Genomic DNA, 24,048 nt, shown 5'->3' with positions numbered 1-24,048 from the left:
GGATGGATGGATAGGTAGGATAAAGATAAAAAGGCCAATATAGGAACTGCTATGGAATATTGAAGAAAAAAAATAACTAAAAAGATGTCAAGAAAGTAACAACTGAGAAATAAAAGTAGAGCAGTTAAATGGAAAACCGAATGTAATATGTAATTTTAAGTATATTGCAAATGGACTAAATTCTCCAATTAAAGGGCAAAGAGTATCAGACTAGATGTAGAAGTAAGTCCTTACTATAAACTTTCTATGATATAAGAGGTACAGATGAATATATACCAGACACTTGACTGCACTGGTAAAACAGATTTTATTTGATCTGCTGCAGTATGGGAGAGAGACGTTGGTATAGAACTGAGCTAAAGTCTGAATACAGTGAGGACAGCTGGGGATTTATAGCCAATGTGCAGAGTGAGGGATCAGTGGAAGGAAAATTGCTAAGAAGACATAAAGGGTAAAGAGATTCTTGATGAATTGGATTATTGTTAACAACAAGGCAAAGACACAGACATCAACCTTGGGGGTGATGAACTTGATCAAATATCAAGGGTGGGAGGATTCTTGGTAAACTGACTTTGCAAGATTCTTTGCTAAAACTGGGTTGGACAGGTCAAGAGCAGGTCTGCCACTGATGCTGAGGCATAATCAAGAAGAGGGCTCAGAGAATCCTAAGTTTGGTCGAGGAAAAAGTCTTTGTCATTTGTACTTTAAAATGTAAAAGCAGGGGTGCCTGGGTGGCTCAGTTGGTTAAGTGGCTGACTTTAGCTCAGGTCATGATCTCACTATTTGTGGGTTCTAGCCCCACATCAGGCTCTGTGCTGACAGTTTGGAGCCTGGAGCCTGCTTTGGATTCTGTGTCTCCCTCTTTCTCTCTGCCCTTCCCCTGCCCGTGTTCTCTCTCTCTCTCTCTCTCTCTGTCTCAAAAATAAATAAAAATTAAAATATAATAAAATAAATTAAAATGAAATGTAAAAGCAAAAATAGGATGAAGTGAAAGATATGAAAAGATATATAAAATATAAACAAACACACATGGAAGTTTATGTGAAGTATAGGACAGTAATAAGAAGTAGACTTTGAGAGGGGTGCCTGGGTGGCTCAGTTGGTTAAGCTGTTGACTCTTGATATCAGCTCAGAACATTATCTCACGTTTTGTGAGATCAAGTCCCATATCAGGTTCTGTGCTGACAGTGGAGAGCCTGCTTGGGATTTTCTCTGTCCCCCTCTCTCTGCTCCTCCCCTGATCATGCATGTGCTTGCTCTCTCTCTCTCTCTCTCTCTCTCAAAATAAATAAATAAACTTAAAAAAAGTTGACTTTGAGAAACTGAAACCAATATGTTACAATGATAAATGCATCAATCATCAGGAAGACATAATTTGTGAAAAGCTTCAAAATACTGAAAAAAAACATACAAAATAAAGGGAAAAAGGAAAAATTGACAATCAAAGTGAAAGAGTTTAACATTCATTTCAGAGTAGTAAAATAAGTAAACAAAACTGAGTAAGGCTATAGAACACCTGATCAAAACTAACAACAAAATTTATTTACATGTTTTTACAGACACTACTTATCATAATGAGAGGTACAAAAATTAAGGAAATAGAAAAGTTATAAACAGTTCATAAGCCAAAGTTTTTTTTTCTGAAAAAAACAAAACAAAACAAAACAATGAAGTTCATGCATTCCAACAAAGAAAAATGAGAAAAAATTATACTACCAATATCAAGGATGGAGTAGAAATGACCACTATAGATGTTATGCAAATTAAGGAATTGTGATGAAAGATTTAATAATATATGTTCAACAATTTAGTTGACATGGACACATTTGTTTAAAAAACAAATTTAACACACATACTTCAAGAACACATTTAAAAATGAAAGTCATGTAGGGGTGCCTGGCTGGCTCAGTTGGAAGAGCATGTGACTCTTGGTCTCCAGATCCTCAGTTTGAGTGCCACATTGGGTGTAGAGATTGCTTAAGTAAATAAATAAATACACTTGAAAGAATTGGGGGTGGTGCTTGGGTGGCTCAGTTGGTTAAGCATCAGACTCAGTGATTTCGGTTCAGGTCATGAGTTCGAGCCCTGCATTGGCTCCCAGATTTTGCTTGGGAGTCTCTCTTGCTCCTTCTCACTCTGTCCCTCCCCAGTGCATGGGCACATTCTCTCTCTCTCTCAAAATAAATACATAAACGTAAAAAAATAAATAGTCGTATATCTATTAAAGAACTAGGATCTTTATTTAAAGGGGGAAAAAAAGTACAATCTCTTATTTTCATTCATGAGTGCCAAAATAAAATTTAGGAAACATTTCAGGCAAACTCTTTCATAAAACAGAGGAGGGGACACACTTCAGCTCACTGTGAAGTCAACATAATCCTGATAGTAAAGCCTGATACATTACGAAAATAAAATAGAGACCTAAAGAATATACCAAAAGAATATAGCTGCAAAAATCTTCAACAAAATTTTATCAAATAAAATACAGCAATATATAAAACTGATAATATTATGACCCAGTGAGTTTTATCCCAGGAATAAAAAGGGTTAAACATTTGACAATTAATCAATGTAAGTCAGCATTTTAACAAAATAAGAGATAAAAGTACATATGATCATTTTAATGGACGAAACAAAATTCAACACACTCATTATAAAATTAAACCTAAATTCTTCAATATCCATGATAAAATCACTAAGAAAATTAGAACGGAAGATAGCTTCCTCAAATTGTAAAGAACTTCTACTAAAATATCAGATAGCATCATATTAAGGGTAAGATATTGAATATTTTTATACCATATTCATGAATTGGGAAATTCAATAGTGTTAAGATGTAAATTCTCCACAAATTGGCTTATAGATGCTATACAACCATAACAGGATTATTTTTGGAGAAACTGATAAGCTGGTAGCAAAATTCAGATGAAATTTCAATAGATTTGGAATAGCTAAAAAGAACTTGAAAAATAAGTTGAAGGATTTACCCAACCCAATTTCACGACTATAAAACTACAAACATTTAGACAGTGATACAGTGGTGAAAGGAGATACAGATCAATAAAACAGAATAGTACACCTTCAAATAGAGTCACATGTCTATGACCAATTGATTTTCCAAAAAGATGCTAAGGAAATTCAGAGGAGAAAGGGTACTCTTTTCAAAAAGAATATTCTTCAACAAATGGATAAAATAATTGAATTTTTATAATAATAATAAAATATGGGGCGCCTGGGTGACTCAGTCAGTTGAGCTTCTGACTTCGGCTCAGGTCATGATCTCGCAGCTCATGAGTTCAAGCCCCGTGTCCAGCTCTGTGCTGACAGCTGGGAGCCTGGGGCCTGCTTTGGATTCTGTGTCTCCCTCTCTCTCTGCCCCTAACCCACTCGCATTCTATTTCCGTCTCTTTCAAAAATAAATAAACATTAAAAATATTACAATAATAATAAAATAACCTCAGTCTCAGCTTCACACTATACTCAAAAATTAACTCTAAATTGGTCATAGACGTAAACATAAAAGTGACATCCGAAATACTTCCAGAAGAAAACATAAGAAAAATATCTTTGCAAAATTGGAACAGGAAAATTATTCTCACCACATAAAACACCATTAAAAAAATGATGAATTAGACTTTGTAAAAATTAAAAAGAATTCTCTTTTCAAATGACACCAATAAAAGAATATAAAAGCCAGCTATAGATGAGAGAATATTCAGATTGAAAATATCAGACAAAGGACATGTGTCTAGAATATATAATGGATTCCTACAGATCACTAATAAAAAGTGGATGGTTCAGTCAGTTAAGTGTCTTGACTCTTGATTTCGGCTTCAAGTCATGATACCATGGCTCATGATTTCAAACCCTGTGTCAGACTCCATGCTGACAGTCCTAGAGATCTACTGTATAGCATAGAGCCTACATACTTAAAACTTTGTTGAGAAGGTGGATCTTATGTTGTAATCCTATCACAAAAAATAATAAACATGATTAAAGAGGATGAGAGAAAACTTTCAGAGATGATGAAATATGTTTATGGCATAGACTGTGGTGATAGTTTCAAAGACTTATACATATCTCCAAACTCATCAGATTTGTATACATTAAATATACACAGCTTTCTGAATATCAATCATAACTTAATAAAGTGCTTAAAAATATATTCAAAACCATTATAGAGCAGGAAAATGAAATTAAAGCTCAATGCAATTTTCATTTCACACATGCAAGAGCTGCCAAAATAAAAATTGTTGGCAAGGACGTGGAGAAATTTGGTCCACTTATAATGCTGATCAGCGTGCAAAATTTGTACACCTACTTTGAAAACCAGTTTGGAAGTTTATTATAAAGTTAGGCAGTTACTACATAAGCAGTCATTTTACTGCCACACATGTACCTATCAGACTTATAAACGTAGTCCACAAAAAGTCTTATACCTAATTATTTGTAACATCACTCACAATATTCTAAGTGTAATCAACTCAAATTCCATCAACAGGTGAATAATGAACAAGTTGTGGTAAGTTAACACAAAGGACTACAGCTCAGTGATAAGAAGGAATACTCAACTCATAAATATAACAACATGAATGAATCTCATATACAGTTTGCTGACAGAAAGGAGACAGATACCACAGAGTATTGTATGGTTCCATTTATATAAATATTTAAAACTGGCAAAATGAATATATAGTGAAAGAAATTAGATTAATAGTTACCAAGGCAGACGATTGGGTAAGATTAAGTGCAGACAGGTATGAGGAAATGAGGTGGTCATACTAGAGTATACATTTGTCAAACTTTCCACCAAAAGTTGTATGATTTATCATATGCATATTTACTTCAGTAAAATTCATTGTAAGACAAAGAGAAAAATCATATAAACTATTTATTTTCTCTTTATGTAAGAAATAAAAGTGGAAATTTGACTTGAATGGAGAATTGTAAGTACATTTTATAACTTTATTATTTATCTTAATTCAAATTATTGTGACACTGTAGTCATACATGTTAAATTTCCCTTGTCATTCCCTAGTCATTAGGTTCCTCTTTTTTAATGAAATGTTAATGCCTAAACACAATGTTAATGCTTGTACATTTTTTTTGAAGGGCAATAATCTAAATTACTGTTCTCCACTTTCCTCAAACAAGCACTCAAAACCTTTGAGCATCTTTTCCCAGTCTGTACAAAGCCCAGTTGCTACACTGTCTCTCTTACCACTGGTCCTAGAAATAAGAAGCCACAAATCAATCTAGAGCTAGCCAGAAAACATCAGTACAAATCAGGAGGGAAGGGATCTGGACATCATTTCTTATGACAAAACATTTTTTTTTAAGGGAGGTACTTTGGGTCAAATAGCTAGCTTGAAGTGTTTGAGGCACTGACATGAAAATGTAGCTATAGAGGGCAAAATACCTGGCAAGATCCTAGTCAAGACAGGGAAGACCTTTCTAACAAAGATGTTAAAAATGTATACAGTTGCCACTTAATGCCTTTTGCATCACCAAAAATGTCCAACACTTAGGACGTGCATTAAACAAATGCCATCTAACCTAATAGAAAGGCAATGGACTTCAGATTCAAATAGTATTAAATTAGATACTGACTCAACAACTACTACCTAGGTCGTACTGTAGAAGTTACTTCTTTGGGCTTCATTCTCTTATATATAACATTTGATAATATTATCTTGGGTTGTTAGGAAGATTATGTATAATACATGTGAATCATTTGGCCCTTGTTATTATACTTTGTAACAATGTATAGATGGAGATTGCACTAAATTAGTTCAAAGTTCCTCTCCCATTCTAGATCATGATTTCAGATTTGGTGAGAGACCAGAAAAATACATAATATCACTAAAATGTAATTGTTTTTCTACATTACAATAATTTGTTTATTTTTATATTAAACAGAAGTTTGTACAGAACCAGGATGAATAGGGTGTGTGTGTGTGTGTGTGTGTGTGTACAGAGAAAGAGAGAGACAGAGAGACAGAGAGACAGATGGAAAGATAGAACAAAGAAAGAAGGAAGACAACCGATGAGTAAACTATGGACAGAGGAAGTCCCAGGAGGGGTAAGAGCTCTGAGTGAATGCAACGACCATGTTAGTGTCAGCTAAGCATGAGGGGACAAGACAATCAGACATAACAATGAAAACCATCATTGGGAGAAATAGCTGCCAAAGGTTCCACTGATTAAAACTTTTGTCTTCTTGAAAACGCAGGAGAAGACAGCAGTCAACAGCTTTTCAACTGAGCTTAATTTATTATAGAATTTGATGAAGATGTTCCTTGTCTTTGAATCATAAGGCTTTTAGGTCTGTGATTACCTTTACAGGTCAGTTCTGTCTTATTTTTAAAATGTTTAAAAAAATGTTCCAAAGTTCAAATGGAAGAATGAATATATATTTAAGCATAAAATTAGATAAAAGCAGATTAACTTTATTCATCAAATGCAGGTATCCTTGTGTCTTCCCATGGCCAGCCCAGCATTGTGCTAGTTGTGATATGCAAATATACACTTTCTAACCTGGTGGAGTTCACAGGATAGGCATAATGATAGATACATACATGATTGTATAGCAAATAATACTTTGAACTATTAATCATTAAACTTTTCTTTCTCACTTTTCATCTATTTGACTCTTTTCCAATCATTCATAATTATCCATTATTCCTTGAGGAAAATTAACATTTGAGAGGAAGCCCTAAGAAGAACAATATTATTTTTTGTTTGTTTTATTTTAGAGTGAGAGAACATGCAAGATGGGTACAAGGATAGAGGGAGAGACAGAGAGAGAGAGAGAAATAGAGTGAGAGAGAGGAATAGAGTGAGAGAGAGATATAGAGAGAGGGAGAGGGAGAGAGAATCTCAAGCAGGTTCCATGCCCAGTGCAGAAGCTTACACAGGGCTCAATTCCACAACTCCGAGATCATGACCTGAGCTGAAATCAAGAGTCAGATGCTCAACCAACTGAGCCACCTAGGCTCAACCAAAACAATATTTGGTTTCAATTTGTTTGTATTTTATTTGAGTGTTGGTTCTTCAGTACAATAAAGGAATGCTTAAGTGAATCAGGGCTTATGATAAAGAATGCAAAGAGAAAAGCAAATATAATACTGCTCTAGACTCCCTGGAAACAGACATGCAACATCTGGGCATCTGGATATATCTTAAGTGGAGACAAACTGGGGGAGGCTGGGGATGAGGACTCCTGAGAAAGTGGGGATGACCAAGTACAGTCTGATGCCCAAGTCAAGACATTTTGTAGAAATTGAGCTATCCTGGCACCATTCAAATGAGCATTGGGCTTATATATGAGTCAAGTCAACTCTTATTCTATAGAATGAGCAAAGGCAATTGCAAAAGCAATGCCAGTATAATCAAAGTCCTTGTTCAGTCAATCTTTCCAACTAAATTTCCAGAAAACTAGTAAAACTACTACAGAATTCTGACATTCAGAGAGCCAATAGAGAATAAGAACATATGTATAATTTGATATATGTACTTGGGTGAGGTTGGACAGTTATTAAAACGAATATAGTTGTAATTGTAATTATATAAAATATTTATGTCCTCAAATAGGTTTATAGACCAAGGACCTTGAGAGCAGGACTAAAAAGAGGCAACTAAAAATCTAGAGAAATAAAAACTCTTTATTAAAGAAGCTGAGACATCATAGGATCTTAAAAAAGAAAAAAAAAGTATTTTTTTGGAAGAGAGTCAGCAATGGATGTATAAAGGGTTAGAACTTTCCAAAAGAACCACACGGAAGAGTGAAATTCATGTCCAGAGAAGAGTAAGTCTCAAGGCTGAATTTGTTTGTGTGTTATGGATCCATTTATGGCACTTCTGTCCTGCCATCCCAAATTGTTTAATGCTATAGAATGTTTTGTCAAAGCAGAATAGCTGAATAAATTGAGTATGGGTAAGGACAGAGAGGACTGGGAAATGTTATGAGAAAAGTCTTTTTAGTATTTCTTACCACATTGAAGACCAGTGAAGAGAATCATCACGGAATGAGATGTAAACTTACATTATTTTTCTTTAAGACAGATTTTTTTATCCATATTTAAGACAGAAAAATTGATAAGATTCAAATGAGATTGACAAGTACATCAAAAGCTTTAGTTCAGTAGCACATGAATCAATCATACACTGACACCAATCCTTCAAAGCAAACCCTGTAAAAAAACATTTCTGGCAGAACATTTCTGGTATTATTAGCATGAAGATTTAGAACCAGACACAATTTAGAACCAATCACAAAAGTGAGGAAAGGTAAGATTTTTAACCTTAGACTGAAACACTGATAGGTTGATAATCATAAAGAAGTAGATATGCATTTAGGTCACATTATATGCCTGCTACTATTCTTTTTTTAAATTTTTTTAAATTTTTACATTTATTTATTTTTGACAGACAGAGACAGAGCATGAACAGGGGAGGGTCAGAGAGAGAGAGAGAGAGAGAGAGAGAGAGAAACAAGAATCTGAAGCAGGCTCTAGGCTTTGAGTTGTCAGCACAGAACCTGATGCGGGGCTCGAACCCACAAACCGTGAGATCATGACCTGAGCCAAAGCCGGAAGCTCAACCAACTGAGCCACCCAGGCTCCCCAGTGCCAGCTACTATTCTAACTGCTTTCATATTCAAATGCATTTAAATATCTAAAGGAACCCATGAGGTAAATAGGTAAATATCATTACCTTCTCACAAATGATGACACTTGAGTTCCAGAAAAATTAAAATCTTGCCTAATAAAACAAACAAAAAACTAAAGAAAAGTTGAGTAAGGAAAGTTGTTCGATGCCACATAGTTAACAAGTGCTTAATTTGATATTTGTTGTTAGATTCTTGTTAGATTTTGTGTTCTTATCCAAAATACTATATTGTTTCTCTAAATTGAATTTATAATTTAAATTCTTCTCAAAGGGTGTGATAAATGCCTCAACATTTTTATTTATTTATATATTCTTGAAAAATATTTGTGGAAGAGTTAAGATGGCATAGTAGTAAGGGGACCCTGGGCTTATCTTATCCCTCTCCCACACCTAGATCAACGTCAAACCATTTTGAACACCTAGGAAATAGATCTGAGGATTAACAGAGAAATATGTATAATTTGAAGGAGAGAATGTGGTAGGTACATGGTGCAGAGAGGTGGCTTGGAGAAGAGAAGAGCCACGGTGCCAAAAAGGAGAGGGAGTCATTTTCTCAGAGAGGAGAAAGACAGAAGGAGAGAGCAACAAATCAGGTTTGTGCAAGAAAGCACTACCCCTGAAAGCAGCTGGAGAGACAGAATGAAGACATACACAGGGGACTGCACAAGAAAACTGTCCCCCAAAACCATTGACAAGGAAAAAAAGAGAGGGTTTTAATATAGCCAGGTTTTTTTTTTTTTTTTGGTTTTGTTTTGTTTTTTTGTTTTTTTGTTTTTTATAAATAGTGGAGCACAGAGTCAGAAATTTCAGAGTCAGCACCTGGCAGTGCTCTGGTGAGAAAGCAGGCAAAGCCCCCAGGAGTGGGCAGTGCAGACTGAGGATCCTGTGGGTTGCACAGGGAGAAGCAGTTCCCCTGCTTGGAGTGCAAAGGACCTGGCAGGCACCATCAAGCTGCCATGTTTACTCATATAAGAACAAAGACACCTCCTGAGGATAGCAAACCCTGGTGCTGGCTGCATGTTGCAATTTACCACAAACTCTGAGCCTGTGCTACACAGTGTTTCCAGGGACAAGCTGGCCCTGGCCATAGCACAGCGAGAACCTCCCCCAGATCCCTAAGGGTCTGAACCACAGGGGTCTCTGAGGTGTGGGGTTTTGAAACAGCTGTGCCTGAGAGGCACTCTGGAGAGAGGCACCACTTGGCAGATGGACAGCTCAGACACAGACAGGGGGAGGGTGGGGAGCTGACAGAAACAGGGGACAAAGGGTGGGTGACCGATCACATGTCTGTGAGGGTGTGAACTTCCCACTCTGGAGACTAGAATGTGAGGTGATGCCATTTTCACCATTAGCCCACCAACACTGATACACCTCAGTAAGTTAAACAGTGCCACCAAGTGGAGAACAGAGTTGTTACACCAAGCCCTATCCCACTGTGCCCTCCAGGCACATCTCCACTAGGGTAGGTTGGCCCAAGAATCAGAGAAGCAGACCCCTCCCTCAGAAGACCAGCACAAGTCCCTTCCACTATCTTAGTCTACTCACCATAGACTACTGCAAAGTTTCAGCTCTAGGGGAAACTGGATCTAGTTTCAATTAGGTTTTTTTGTTTGTTCGTTTTGTTGTTGTTGCTTTAGTTTTTGTTTTCGCTGATGTTATTTTTCTTTTATTTTGTTTCTTGGATACATAAAGAGCCAAGTATTTGTTTTTCATTTAATTTAAATTTAATTTTTTTTGATTTTTTAAATTTTTAATTTTTTTCTCTCTTCTTTACTCTTTTCTCTCTCTTTTTTTTTTCTATCAAACTTCTTGTAACAACCACACAAAACACACTTAGGATCTATCTTCTTTTATTTGATTTTTAAAATTTTTAAATTTGTATTTTATTCTATTATTATTATTATTATTATTGTTCTTTTCTTCCTCCAAAATGACAAGACAGAGTAATTCACCTCAAAAGAAAGAACAGGAAGAAATGACAGCCAGGAATTTAGTCAATGCAGTTATAAGTAAGATGCCTGAACTAGAATTTAATATAGTGATTTTATGGATACTGGCTGGGCTTGAAAAATCACAGAAGACACCAGAGAATCCCTTTCTGCAGGGCAAGGTAACTAAAATCTAGCCAGGCCAAAATGAAAAAATGCTATAAGTGGGTTGCAAACACAAATGGAGGCCATAAAAACGAGGATGGATGAGACAGAGGAGCAAATTAGTGATACAAAGGGTAAAATTATGGAAAATGATGAAGCTGAAGAGAACAGGAAAACAAAGATCAGGGATCACAATGGCATACTTACAGAACTCAGTGATTTATTAATACATAATAACATTCAAATCATAGGAGTCACAGAAGATGAAGACAGAGAAAAAGGGGCAGAAGTTTCTTATGAACAAATTATAGCTGAAGACTTCCCTAATCTCGGGAAGGGCACAGACATCAGAAATCCAAGAAGTACAGACAGCTCCCATTAAATTCAACAAAGTCCAGCCATCATCAAAACAGATCATAGTCAAATTCACAAAATACACAGGCAAGGAAAGAATCCCAACATCAGCAGGGAAAAAAAAGTCCTTAAACTTTAAGAGAAGACACATCAGGTTCACAGAAGATCTGTCCACAGTAACTTGGCAGGCCAGAAAGGAATGGCAAGATATATTTAACGTGCTGAATGGAAAAGATATGCAGCCAAGAGCACTCTATCCAGCAAGACTGTCATTCAAAATAAAAGGAAAGATAGAGTTATCCAGGCAAAACAAACAAACAAAACAAACAAACAACTACAGGAGTTTGTGACCATTAAACTATCCCTACATGAAATTTTAAGGGCACCTCTTTGAGTGGACAAAAGACAAAAAGACCAAAAGTTTAGGTGCCTGGTGGTTCAGCCTGTTGAGCATCTAACTTCAGCTCAGGTCATGATCTCATGGTTCATGGGCTCGAGCCCCGTGTTAGCCTTTGTGCTGACAGCTCAGAACCTGGAGCCTGCTTTAGATTTTGTGTCTCCCTTTCTCTCTGCTCCTTCTCTGCTTTCTCTCTCCCTCTCTCTCTCTCAAAAATAAATAAGCATTAAAACAAAATTTTTTAAAGGACCAAAAGCAACAAAGACAGAAAGGACCATGTAGCATCACTGGAAACATCAAGTCTACAGATAACACAATAACACTAAATTCATATCTTTCAGTAATCATTCTGAATGTAAATGAGCTAAATGTTCTCATCAGAAGACATAGAGTATCAGAATAGATTAAAAACAAACAAAAAAACAAGATCCATCTATATGTTGCCTACAAGAGACTCATTTTAGAGGTAAAGACACCTGCAGATTGAAAGTGAGAAGATGGAGAACCATCTATCATGCATCCAAAGAAAGCCAAAGTAGCTATACTTATATCAGGCAAACTAGATTTTAGTATATGTGCTGCCAAAGCGAGCTCGAGACAAACTAGATTTTAAAACAAAGACTGTAACAAGAGCTGAATAAAGGCATTATATCACAATTAAGGGGTCCATCCATCAAGATTTAACAATTTTAAATATTTATGCCCAACTTGTAGCATCCAAATATATAAATTATTTAATAACAAACATAAAGAAACTCATTGATAATAATACAGTAATAGCAGGGACTTTAACCCCCGCCCCTCACAGCAATGGACAGATCACCTAAACACAAAATCAACAGGGAAACGATGGCTTTGAATGACAGATGGACTTAACAGATATATTCAGAACATTTCATCCTAAGCAACCGAATACACAGTCTTTTCCAATGCACATGGAACATTCTCCAGAGTGGATCACATACTGGGTCACAAATCAGCCCTCAACAAGTAAAAAAAGATCATGATCATTACTTGCATATTTTCAGATCACAATGCTATGAAACTTGAAGCCGACCACAAGAAAATAAAAATAGGAAAGCCCTCAAATACATTGAAGTTAAAAAACACACTACCAAAGAATGGATGGATTAACCAGGAAATTAAAGAAGAAATAAAAAAAAAATACACGGACTCAAATGAAAATGAAATGTGACAGTCCAAAACCTTTGGGATGTAGCAAAGGCAATCCTAAGAGGGAAGAGCATTGCAATTCAGATCTATCTCAAGAAGTTAGAAAGTTCCCGAATCCATAAACTAACCTTAAACCTAAAGGGATTAGAAAAGGGAAAGCAAATAAAGCCTAAAACCAGCAGAAGAAAGGAAAAGAAAAGCAGTGCAACAGATCAACGAAACTAAGAGCTGCTTCTTTGAAAGAATTAATAAAATTGATAAACCCCTAGACAGGTCTATTAAAAAGAAAAGAGAGAGGACCCAAATAGGTAAAATCACAAATGAAAGAGGAGAGACCACAACCAACACCACAGAAATACAAACAATTGTAAGAGAATACTATGAAAAGTTATATGCCAACAGACTGGGCAATTTGGAAGAAATGGACAAATTCTTAGAAACTCACAAACCATTAAAACTGAAACAGGAAGAAATAGAAAATTTGAACAGACCCATAACCAGCAAAGAAATTGAATCTGTAATCAATAGTCTCCCAACAAACAAGAGTCTTGGGCCAGATGCCTTCCCAGGGGAATGGTACCAGATGTTTAAAGAAGAGTTAATACCTATTCTTCTCAAACTGTTCCAAAACTAGATATAGAAGGAAAACTTCCAAACTCATTCTGCAAAGACAGCGTTACCTTGACTCCAAAACTACATGAAGACCCCACTAAAAAGGAGAATTACAGGCTAATATGCCTGATGAATCAGGATGCAAAACTTCTCAACAAGATATTAGCAAAGTGAATTCATCAGTATATTAAAAGAATTATTCACCATGATCCAGTGGGATTTATTCCTGGGATACAGGGCTGGTTCAATATTTGCAAATCAATCAATGTGATACACCATATTAATAAAAGGATAAAAATCATATGATCCTGTCAATAGATGCAGAAAAAGCATTTGGCAAAATACAACATCAATTCTTGATAAAAACTTTCAACAAAATAGGGATAGATTGAACATACCTCAAAGCATAAAGGCCATATATGAAATATCCACAGCTAATGTCATCCTTAATGGGGAAAAACTGAGAGCTTTTCCTTGCCATTTGCAATGACATAGATGGAACTAGAATGTATTGTGCTAAGTGAAATAAGGTAATCAGAGGAAGACAAATACCATATAATTTCACTCATATGTGCAATGTAAGAAACAAAACAGATGAACATATTGGGGAGGTGGAAGCGAAGAGAAGGAAACAAACCACAAGGGATTCTTAAAGATAGAGAATAAACTGAGAGTTGATGGAAGGAGGTGAGTGGGGGATGGGCTAGATGGGTGATGGGTATTAAGGAGGGCACTTGTGATGAGCACGGAGTGTTGTATGTAAGTGATGAATCACTGAATTCACCTCCTGAAGCTAATATTGGATTGTATGTTAACTAAAATTTAAACTTAAAACAGGAAAAGAAAAAAGAAAAGAATTGTATTATATAGTGAAAACAGAATACGTATGCTAATTATTGAATTTCTTTTAAAATGCTTTATTTTAAATTAATTGCCTAGATTTTAAATGAGATGTTTTCAGTATTACATGCCTATAGAGAATACATTTTTAAAGAAGTAACTAATTTAAATTAATATCTAATGACATTGACCTCAAAATGTACTCTAAATGTAATTCTCAAATAACAGTATGCTTTGCCTCTTCTAGCCTAAAGCATGGCCTAGATACAAAAGCCATTTCTCTCTTTTTTAATTTCCTAAAAAGTAGAACATGGTGAGACATTAATATTTGGTAAACACTCAAAGCATTTTAAACATCCCCATTGTGCTTCATTCAGTTTTTATGTCTACTGAACTCGATAAAATATGATTAAAACAACCTTGAATTAGTTAAGTGTCACTGAATTTGACAGTTGACCTGAAGTAATCTGGATTAGCATTTATGGGATGAAATTCTGTGAGTCTAATTATTATTTTACAGCTTCATTAAAATGGTGACTCTTAACATTTTTCAAAAAAATAATCTGAATATTAATGATCATTTTAAATAGAATTAAAAGCAGTAGATTTTGAAAAAATAAAGATATACATAAATATTTATGATAAAGTCACCCACAAACATATTAGGGTGCTATCTTTGATGCATAAGTATGTTCATGTTATATTTCTGCATGTATCTGTATATAAATCTATATGAATATATATACATGCTCTATATATATATGTATATATATATTCTCTCTATCTCTCTATATACATATGAATAAGAATGAGCTCATACCATAATATATTTTGTTATGAGATTTTTAAGAATAAAATAAGTGATATACACTTCTCCTAATGAATATAAATCAAGTAGTATAAAGTATATGGAATAAAACTTAATCTTCTTCCATCCACATATTAGTTCAATTACCTAGTTAGTAAATGCTGTAGGTTACACAAGAATTAAAAGTTGAAAGGAGATAGTCCCTGCTCTCAAAGACTTTTGTCTCTTGAGAAAAGAAGAAAAAATAAGGGGATTATTTTAGATGGCATTATTAGAAATTAGCAATGCATAAGAGAAAAAGGAAATGGTTATTTGATGTCGGTGTTGAAAAACATATAGAACATAATAACTGAAATTCAATTGCTAGAATAAGCTTATGCAATCAGATAATAATTATTATTTTAAATAATATAATTAAGATACTTCTTTTAGCTTGTGTTAAACTACTTGGGCAGCTACAACATAATACCATAGACTCGGTGGCTTAAACAACAGACAGCTCTGGAGGCAAAGCTCAAGATCTAGAAGTCCAAGACCAAGACACCAACAAGAAGTCACCTTCACCAGAAGGCCCTCTTTATGATCTGTTGACAGCCACCTTCTCCCTGTATCTTGAATGGCAGAGAGAACAATCTTTCTCTCTACCTTTTCTTATAAAGCAACTAATTCCATTAAGAGGACCTAGTCTCATGATCTCATCTCATCATAATTACCTCCCAAAGTCCCCATCTCTAAATACAGTCACACTGGGGGTCAGTGCTTCAATGATGAATTTGGGGGCAACACAATTCAGTCCACAGCACAGCTCTTGATAAAAACATTAGAAATGGAATGTGCATATTCCTTTTTTCAGAAAATGAATAAATGGGAAGATATGCATCCTGAAACAAGTCTCTAGCTCATAATGTTTCTGTGAGGCTTAAATCAAATCAGATAAAAGGTATGAAACTCTTAACACAAGCCTAGCTGTCAAAAATGGTTTGACCTTTATATTATTAGCTGCCAAAGGGTGAGCCAGGCATTTTTGATACATTATATAGACTTTTTTTTTTTCAAAATAATTGTAAAAGGAGAGAAATCCTTCTTTCATAGTGAAGAGATTGTGACTCGGAGAAGTTAATACCCTTCCAAACTCATGTAGCTCTTCAGGGCTGTAGTTACAATTAACATTATTGCTTGACTCCAATGCCCAGGCTTTATATATTAAACCAAGACATCACTTCTTTCTACAGGTATTGGTGATTTACATTTACAGTCATGTGTCTAATATTTTTACAACTTTAAAACTTATTGAGAAGAGGGCCTATGATAGAACATACCAGAAACTATGCCACTTTCAAAAAGTGATAATTCGTGGTGTACATCAATTTATTGGTGACCTTGAAGATTACTATGTGGCTATAGCAGGATGTGATTTTGAAGGTAACTGATATATTGTTGGGTATACAATATTATTTAGTATCAGGAAAACAAATCATCAGATTTAATAAAAAAGAAAAGTGACCCACTTCTCTAGGGAACACGATAGGCCTAAATGATCAAGTGTAGTAGAAAATGCTTATGAGACGGAAGGCAACTGAGTGAGTGACGATTAAGAAAACAAAATGTGTAAGGAATACTTGGCCCCTGGTAAGTTTTTATTCTGCCCCATCTGCTCAAATAAATTACAATACAAATGATATACCCTGGTTGAATTTGGTTTTATAACATGGAAGATTTCTTAAGAGTCTAAGAATGAGGGAAGTATTAGTTCTATCATCTATGGGAAGTAACGGTGTGGTTAAGGAAGATGACTTTGGAGTCAAACACCGTATTGGCTACACAATGTTGTTAAATTCCGTAATTTTTTTTGCGTTTTTTAATAAGATGAGAATAACAAGACCTACCTCATAGTTCTGTTTTATTGTTTAAATAAGATAAAACGTAATGTGTAAAATACTGAGCTCTGTGCATATGCACTAGTATGTGAAACAAAGCCTTTACTATTTATGCTTCTTAACCTGGCTCATTATATCTGTGGCTTCCTTGACTCTTTCAACAAGCATCTTGAAAAACATATTACATTGTGATTTAAAGAGACTTAATCAAATCCATTCTTATTCTTGTCACGAAAACTAAGCTCCTCGATGGGTCGAGACTCACCAAGCAAGGTACTTTAGCATTTTAGTGAAAATAGTTCCTTTTGAGAATATAATGAAAGCTGTGTCTGTTGAGCTTAGCAGGTATAGAAGTGGTCAGGATAATGAGCTAAACTGAAAATAACAACCACGCCTCTATTCATTTACTGTAACAGTATAAGCAAGAGGCCAAAAGGAAAGGCCCAGGCTCCCTAGTGTTCCATTCCTGCCCCTCCACCCCAGAATGGTAATGGAAGAGGGTCAGGTGACAGGCAGCATAGGTGGGCTGAACCTTCCTACTGCTGCGGAGCATTGAACAAGATGTCTGCAAAGGTCCTTCAGGGACCTGAGGAGCCGGAAGATGGAGAGGGGAAGGGCCAGCCCTAAACAAGCTCAAACTCAGAGTGGAGAAAAGTGCTTTAGCCAAGGCTGCCTGATAAGGATGCTTCAGATGGAGAAAACCTGGGCTAGAGATGCAAACATACTTATGAACTTAGCTAGTGTTGGCAGGCTTGAGTCCTTGACTGAAACTCCCCCCGGAGACTAGAATGCACTATGTGTCGAGTTTACTGTGTGGAGGGTAACTTTTCCCCACGATGCCTAGGACGTGATGCTGTGTCTTTGCCTATGGTAAGGCCTAAAAGATCACACATAGGATTTTGGCCAGAAGCCAGACTCCTCAACACTTACATACACTTTGTGTGCACTATATTCTGTTTTGTTGTACTTAATATAAACAAACATATTATGTTTATTTATATTAAATAACATTTTGTTTAGTCCCATGAGAAAGTTAATACCCATTTTACGAAACAGATACAAACCAAAAGAAAAATCATTTTCCATCTGCACAAAAATACATTTAAACAAGAAAGACTCAGTTTAGTATGTGTAAAGCATCGACATTTTCCTGTGGTCATTTTCATGCCAATATCCATGTCATCCTTGGCAAAAAAAAAAAAAGAAAAGAAAAGAAAAAAAAAGAAAGATTATGCTTGATTTTACACGTGGAAATTATATATCCACAAAGATATGCAGTTGGAGCGTTAACTAACAATGAGGGCTATGTTTCCGGAGCATCTATTATGTGTCTGGTGGTGCCTAAGATTTTTGTTCTGTGTAATATGAGTACTCATGAAGGTAGAATCAGAAAAGAACTTTATTTTTCCCACTCTGCCTCATATATCTTCAAACCTAATCAGTGCACTAATTCATCCCTGACATTTGGTTATAAAGGCAATTCTGTGATTTTCCCCCCACTGTTAGATAATGAAATGGGAGTATCCATCCCAGCTTAATCTCAGTACTCCATGCCATTTAGTATTAAAGCTGCACCCCTCTGCCAGTTTGAGGTTCCTTTAGATTGTGATGCCTCCAAGAGGGAAGAGGGGTGTGGTTGACATCTCAATTATTCTATCTCGTACTCCTTCCCACTTCCTGGCCAGCATCTTACAACCCCAGTACTGGAATTTTGAGGATGCAGAGAAGTCGTAATTGAAGGAAAGGTCTAAATTAATTAGCACAAAACAATCTGGCTCACATGTCTTCTAGATATGGCTAATCTGTTTCCTCCCTCCCTTTCTCCCCCTCCCTTGCTCCTCCTTTCTCTCTCCCTTTCTTCTTTCTTTCTTCCTTTTTTTTCTTTCTTTCTCTCTCTCTCTCTCTTTCTCTCTTTCTCTCTTCCTTCCTTCCTTCTTTTAATTGGGAGTTTTGACAGATCAATGCCTCTTCTCTGGCTGGCCATTTAAAAAGTGCCCTTTACCCCCTTACCCCCAAAAGTGAACACACATGCCTGCCTGTGCATTCCCCCCACCAAACACACGGACACACACACACTAATGTGTGTAATAACCTACACTAGCATCTTATTGCACCTTATGCACGGCATGAATTACTCTTGTTTGTAGTTAATTTGAAAAGGCCCCAGTATGGCTCATGTGACACACAGAGTATACAAAGCAAATGGGCACCTTCCTATAGGGAAGCACAGTTGTCTCCAGGCAGAGCCACGCCTCCTCTCTTCCACCAAGCGTATGGCTCTTAGCCTTATATTTCTGGGGTGCCTGGGTGGCTCAGTTGATTAGGTGTCCAACTTCAGCTTATTGTTCCTGAATTCAAGCCCCGCGTTGGGCTCTGAGGCTCTGTGCTGACAGCTTGGAGCCTGCTTTGGATTCTGTGTCTCCCTCTCTCTCTCTCAAATAATTTTTTTTTTTTCCTTAGACATGGTGCAAACTTGAAATGTGTTAGAATTCATGGTACAAATCCCCTGTTTGTACTGCCTTGAGGGCAAAGTGCTTCTGTTCACTTCCTCGTGTTTGAGATACGCGTAGCTCACCAATAATCCTCTCCAAAGACATTCCTCTCTTATAACTGTAGTCTTCTTAAGCCCTCAGTTGTGAGCTAGTAATGGGGGGACTTGACCCACATCAGTGGGCTGGTTCATCACCTTGCAATGTGTAGGGTGATGGGCAATTCTGCTCTTTTCTGAGGTTGTGTTGCTTCAGCGGAAAATGAGGGAGAGACAGGGAAAATTTAGCTCTCTGTTGTTCATATATAAGCACACAACATATGAGTCTCCACTGCTTTCTGGGCCTGGTGATAAAATGCTTATTTCAAAATCCCAATCTTACCTGAGATGCTTTAAATTGAATTTTGGATGTATTACTTCTTTTGTTTTCAAGCAAACAAACCAAAGTCTTTTTTGGTAAGGTCTGTGTCATTCTTACAGAATGAAAGCAAAATAAAAAGCTAAGGTGCTTTGGGCAGATTTAACCTTCAAAAGAATTTTGCAGATTTTGACTTTGCTTTCAGATATCTGTCTACATAAAAATTGTAAGACTCTATGACTCCATTCTAGCCTGTAACAGTATTCCCCTAAGTCACATAAGCTACAGTATTCCCCTAAGCTACATAGTTATGACTCCAAATGACATTCCTTCTGAGAATTTTGGGCAAAAATTCATAATAATTCAGTATCATATGTGGTATTGCTTATAGGGTTACACACACACACACACACACACACACACACACACACAGGATATATGTATATCCTATACATTCATTATCAATATGGTTAAAAGCTTTGCCTTATAATCTAAAGCTTACCATATCCTTTCTGTCCATTTGTTTTGAGAGTTGGCTTTCACTTTCTCTTGGCCTTGGGGAAAAAAAGAGGAAACTTTGAAATTCAACTTGTGCTTTATGACTAGTTCCCAGACATCATATTCTATAAAAAAAAAGAACTTTATTGGCTCTTTCTATTTTAAAGAAAAAAAATCATTCCAAAAAAATAATTCCAGCTCTAGTTCTGATTTAACTAACATCTATAATGGCAGTAGATCAGGTAACTCCTAGACCTATTGAAAGAGTCTTCAATCAATATAGATCGATGTGTGTAGTAAGTCCTGCTGAACCCCAGATCTCCAAATTAGATGTGCTACCAAATATTACAGATGGTCCATCTGAGTATAAAGTCCACTGATTTTGTTTCCAAGCTAGGTTTAGGTGGTTCTGTCAATCGACTGCTGAGGTTTAACCAAATTAGCATCTGTGAGCAATGAATATTTATTATTCCCAAGTTCCTGTGGATCAGTAATTCAGGAGTGGCTGAAGTGCATAATTCAAGACCTCTCAAAAAGCTGTATTCGGGATGTTGTCCAGAGCCGTTGTTATTGAAAGGTTTTACTGCGGCTGGAACATGTGCTACCAAGGTGGCAGGCTCAAGTGGCTCTTGAAATAAAGCCTCAGTTCCTCTCTGGCCTTTGGCAAGAGGGAAAAATGAAAATCATCTTGTCTTTTATGACCTAGCCTCAGAAGTCACACCCCATCAATTATGCAATATTCTAGTGGTTACACAGGTTAGCCCTATATAATGTGACTTCACAGAAGAGACTATTTAAGGGACCACATGAAAGGATTAAAACCAGAATATAGGGATCATTGATGCCATACTAGAACCTGACCAGCACAGTCTGCCCTCAGACCCCCAAAGATGATTCATGCTCTTTCCCACATGCAAAATTAATATATCCACTCTCATAGGCCATGAAAGTTCTGTCTCATTACAGAATCTGAGAAAAGTCTAGAATGTACTCATATAAATCAGGGCCGGTGCAGATGCAGTCCTTCAGATTTTGTTCTTTAAGTGCAGCTCTCAAATATATTTCTTTCTATTTGGATACTTATGACCTAAAGAGACAAGTTGTCTGCTTCTCCCCAAAAATACAGTTATAGAGGAGATCATCATTTTCAGAGGAATGCTGGGACATCTCCAAATCAGAAGACAGAGTATTACTTTTCACGTCTCCTATTACAAAGGAGAAAGCTCAATTCCTGGTGGGCTTCCGAGAGTTTTGGAGATAGTACATTGCACATTTAGGGAAAATGTTCTGGCTCATATAAAAGTGTGCTAACACTTTTATAAAAGGGCTAACAGCTGTTAGTGGAACCTGGCACAGGAATTTGTTCTGCAACAGGCCCTAGCTGTGATACAAACAGCTCTGCCCCTTGAACCATTGAATCTGGCAGATGCTTTGGTTTTGGTGGTATCAGTGGTGAGCAATGATTAAATGGACTATGAGACAACATTCATAAAGAGAATCATACCCAGAACGTTGGGATTCTGAAACAAGTCTATTACATCTGCTGCAGAAAATTCAATGGTTTTGAAAGACAACTGCTGACATGCTCCTGGTTCCGGATAGAGACAGCATGCCTTATCTTGGGCATAAGTGGGGCACCTGGGTGGCTCAGTCGGTTGAGTGTCTGACTTCGGCCCAGGTCATGACCTCGTGGTTTGTGAGTTTGACCCCTCACATCGGGCTGCGTGATGACAACTCAGAGCCTGGAAGCTGCTTCAGATCTGTGTCTCCCTCTCCCTCTGTGCCTCCCCTGCTTGTGCTGTGTCTCTCTTTCTCAAAAATAAGTAAACCTTAAGAAATTAAAAAAAAAAATCATGGGCACAAGTGACCACACATCCCCAAATCTTCATCATGAAATGAGTCTTACCAGTCCTACAGAATCATAAGATGAGACACACTTAATATTTTAAGTTACATCCGGATTGTAACATAAGCAGAGACATAGGGCGCAAACACTTGAGCAGCGAGGTAACCAACCTCTAAGATAATCCACGTGATCCTTGCTTCTTGTATTTCAGACCTTGTGTGACCCCTTCCCATATTGTAACAGGGTGGGTCTGTGTGACCAGTAGGATTTGGCAGAAGTGATGGTACGTCACTTCCACGATAAGGTCATAAAAGACACTAGGACATCTGTTTCTATTCCCTGAACTCTCTCTTTTTCTCGTGGGTCACTATCTCTGGGGATGTTCGGTTTCCATGCTGCTATCAGCCCTCTTGGAAGACTTACCTGATGAGTAGCTGAGGCTTCCTGCCAATATCCAGGTGAGCAAAATTGGAGTGGATTCTTTAGCCCCGGTCAAGTGTTCAGAAACTATAACTTCAATTGATAGCTCTGTTGCATCCTTTTGAGTAACACACTAGATTAAACTATTCTTCATAGGAGGCATGAACACTGATTAAAAATGTTGAAACTAGTGAAATAGTAGCTGAACAGGAAAACATACTTTTAGTTATGGAATTAATAAGTCATGGAAATAAGAGGCACAGCATAAGGAGTATAGCCAATGGAATACTGTAATGGCATATGGTGATGGATGGTAGCTATACTTGTGGTGAGCATAGCATAACATATAGAGATGTTGAATTACCATGTTGTACGCCCAAAACTAATGTAACATTGTGTGTCCACCATACTCAAATAAGAAGTCAATCAATAAAAGAAAACGCGTTGCTAAGCTTGTCTCCTCAGAGCAAACTCTGCCGATGAGCTATATGAGCATATGACTTCCTGTTGTTCATATCTCCCTCTCTTTTTCCACATAGTCTACTTTCCTTAGAAAATACTGGTGTTCTTAACTTGGAAAAATGATATGTCCCTGCTGACTCACTAGTAATAATAACAAAATCAGATGTGACCTTTTAGTCTAATTTTGTGGGACTTTGCTCATTGCTTTGCCAACTATTCCTGAGCATTGTTTATCCCCACAGCATATGCTTACTTTTCTCTATGACATGGAAATAATTTGATTTTCTAAATGTAACATCCATTGATTTCTTTTATCTGAGAAAAACATGAATACTTTTTATGATTACAAATCAATGTAGTTGAATATGTTTTGGAAAATACTCAATACTATAATGAAAGAAATAATGACCATAATCTCACTTCCCAGAGATAAACACTGTATCATTTTATTTTCTGTTTTCAAATATTTTTATATAAGTGGCTACCTGGATAGATGGAAAAATGAATACTATACAGTGAGTGATACATGAATCCAGGACACTGTAACCTAAATACCTTCAAATATCCCCATTTCAGGTTTTTTCCCCTTTAATTATTAAACCAAATAGCTAGAACCTATATACTATGTTCCATAACAATCCAGCATCTTCCCCTTGATTTAGGATAATGCCTGTGAGATAATTTTTTTTTTGGTACCTTTTACTTTAACCCTCTTTTCCTGCCTAAGGGATTTTAAGTGGCAGAATCCTTAATAGATTTCATAATCTGTCTTCACCATGTGTTACTTTCCAAAGGAGCTTTTACTTTTCTTCAATTACTTATTAAGTTTCTCATTCAGTTAAACTTTTGGTTATGTCACTTTGTTACTCAGTCGCTTTTACTGATTGGTTTAACAAGTAATTATTGAAACTTTATTATACAAGCCACTATGCAAAGCATTATACTACAGAGGGGAGGCAGAAAAAATTTCCTTTAATCATAAAGTTAAAATCTCACTAAGATAAAAAGGTACAGGTGGAAGTTTGTGAGAATCAGTCTTTTGGCCCTTCTTAAATATATTTGAATATCATATAACATAGCTTGGTGGCAATGTGGGTATGGGAACTTAATGACTCTGACATCTTTCCATAAGAAAGTAATTATCTCAGTAAT

General features: G+C 36.5%; 1 long non-coding RNA gene across 1 annotated transcript in view; it reads right to left on the bottom strand.

The window, feature by feature from the left end:
* Positions 1-20,818, bottom strand: part of LOC125922723 (uncharacterized) — a 37,323-nt gene extending 16,505 nt beyond the window's left edge. The window contains exons 1-2 of the long non-coding RNA XR_007457756.1: positions 20,695-20,818; positions 20,173-20,224 (exon numbers count right to left, since the gene is read on the bottom strand). This is a non-coding gene — a long non-coding RNA (uncharacterized LOC125922723). The remainder of the gene's footprint in view (positions 1-20,172; positions 20,225-20,694) is intronic.
* Between the last annotated feature and the right edge of the window lie 3,230 nt (positions 20,819-24,048).

The sequence above is a fragment of the Panthera uncia genome, chromosome B1 (assembly GCF_023721935.1).
Source record: "Panthera uncia isolate 11264 chromosome B1, Puncia_PCG_1.0, whole genome shotgun sequence".
Taxonomy (NCBI): domain Eukaryota; kingdom Metazoa; phylum Chordata; class Mammalia; order Carnivora; family Felidae; genus Panthera; species Panthera uncia.
This window is presented reverse-complemented; position numbering and strand designations above follow the sequence as displayed.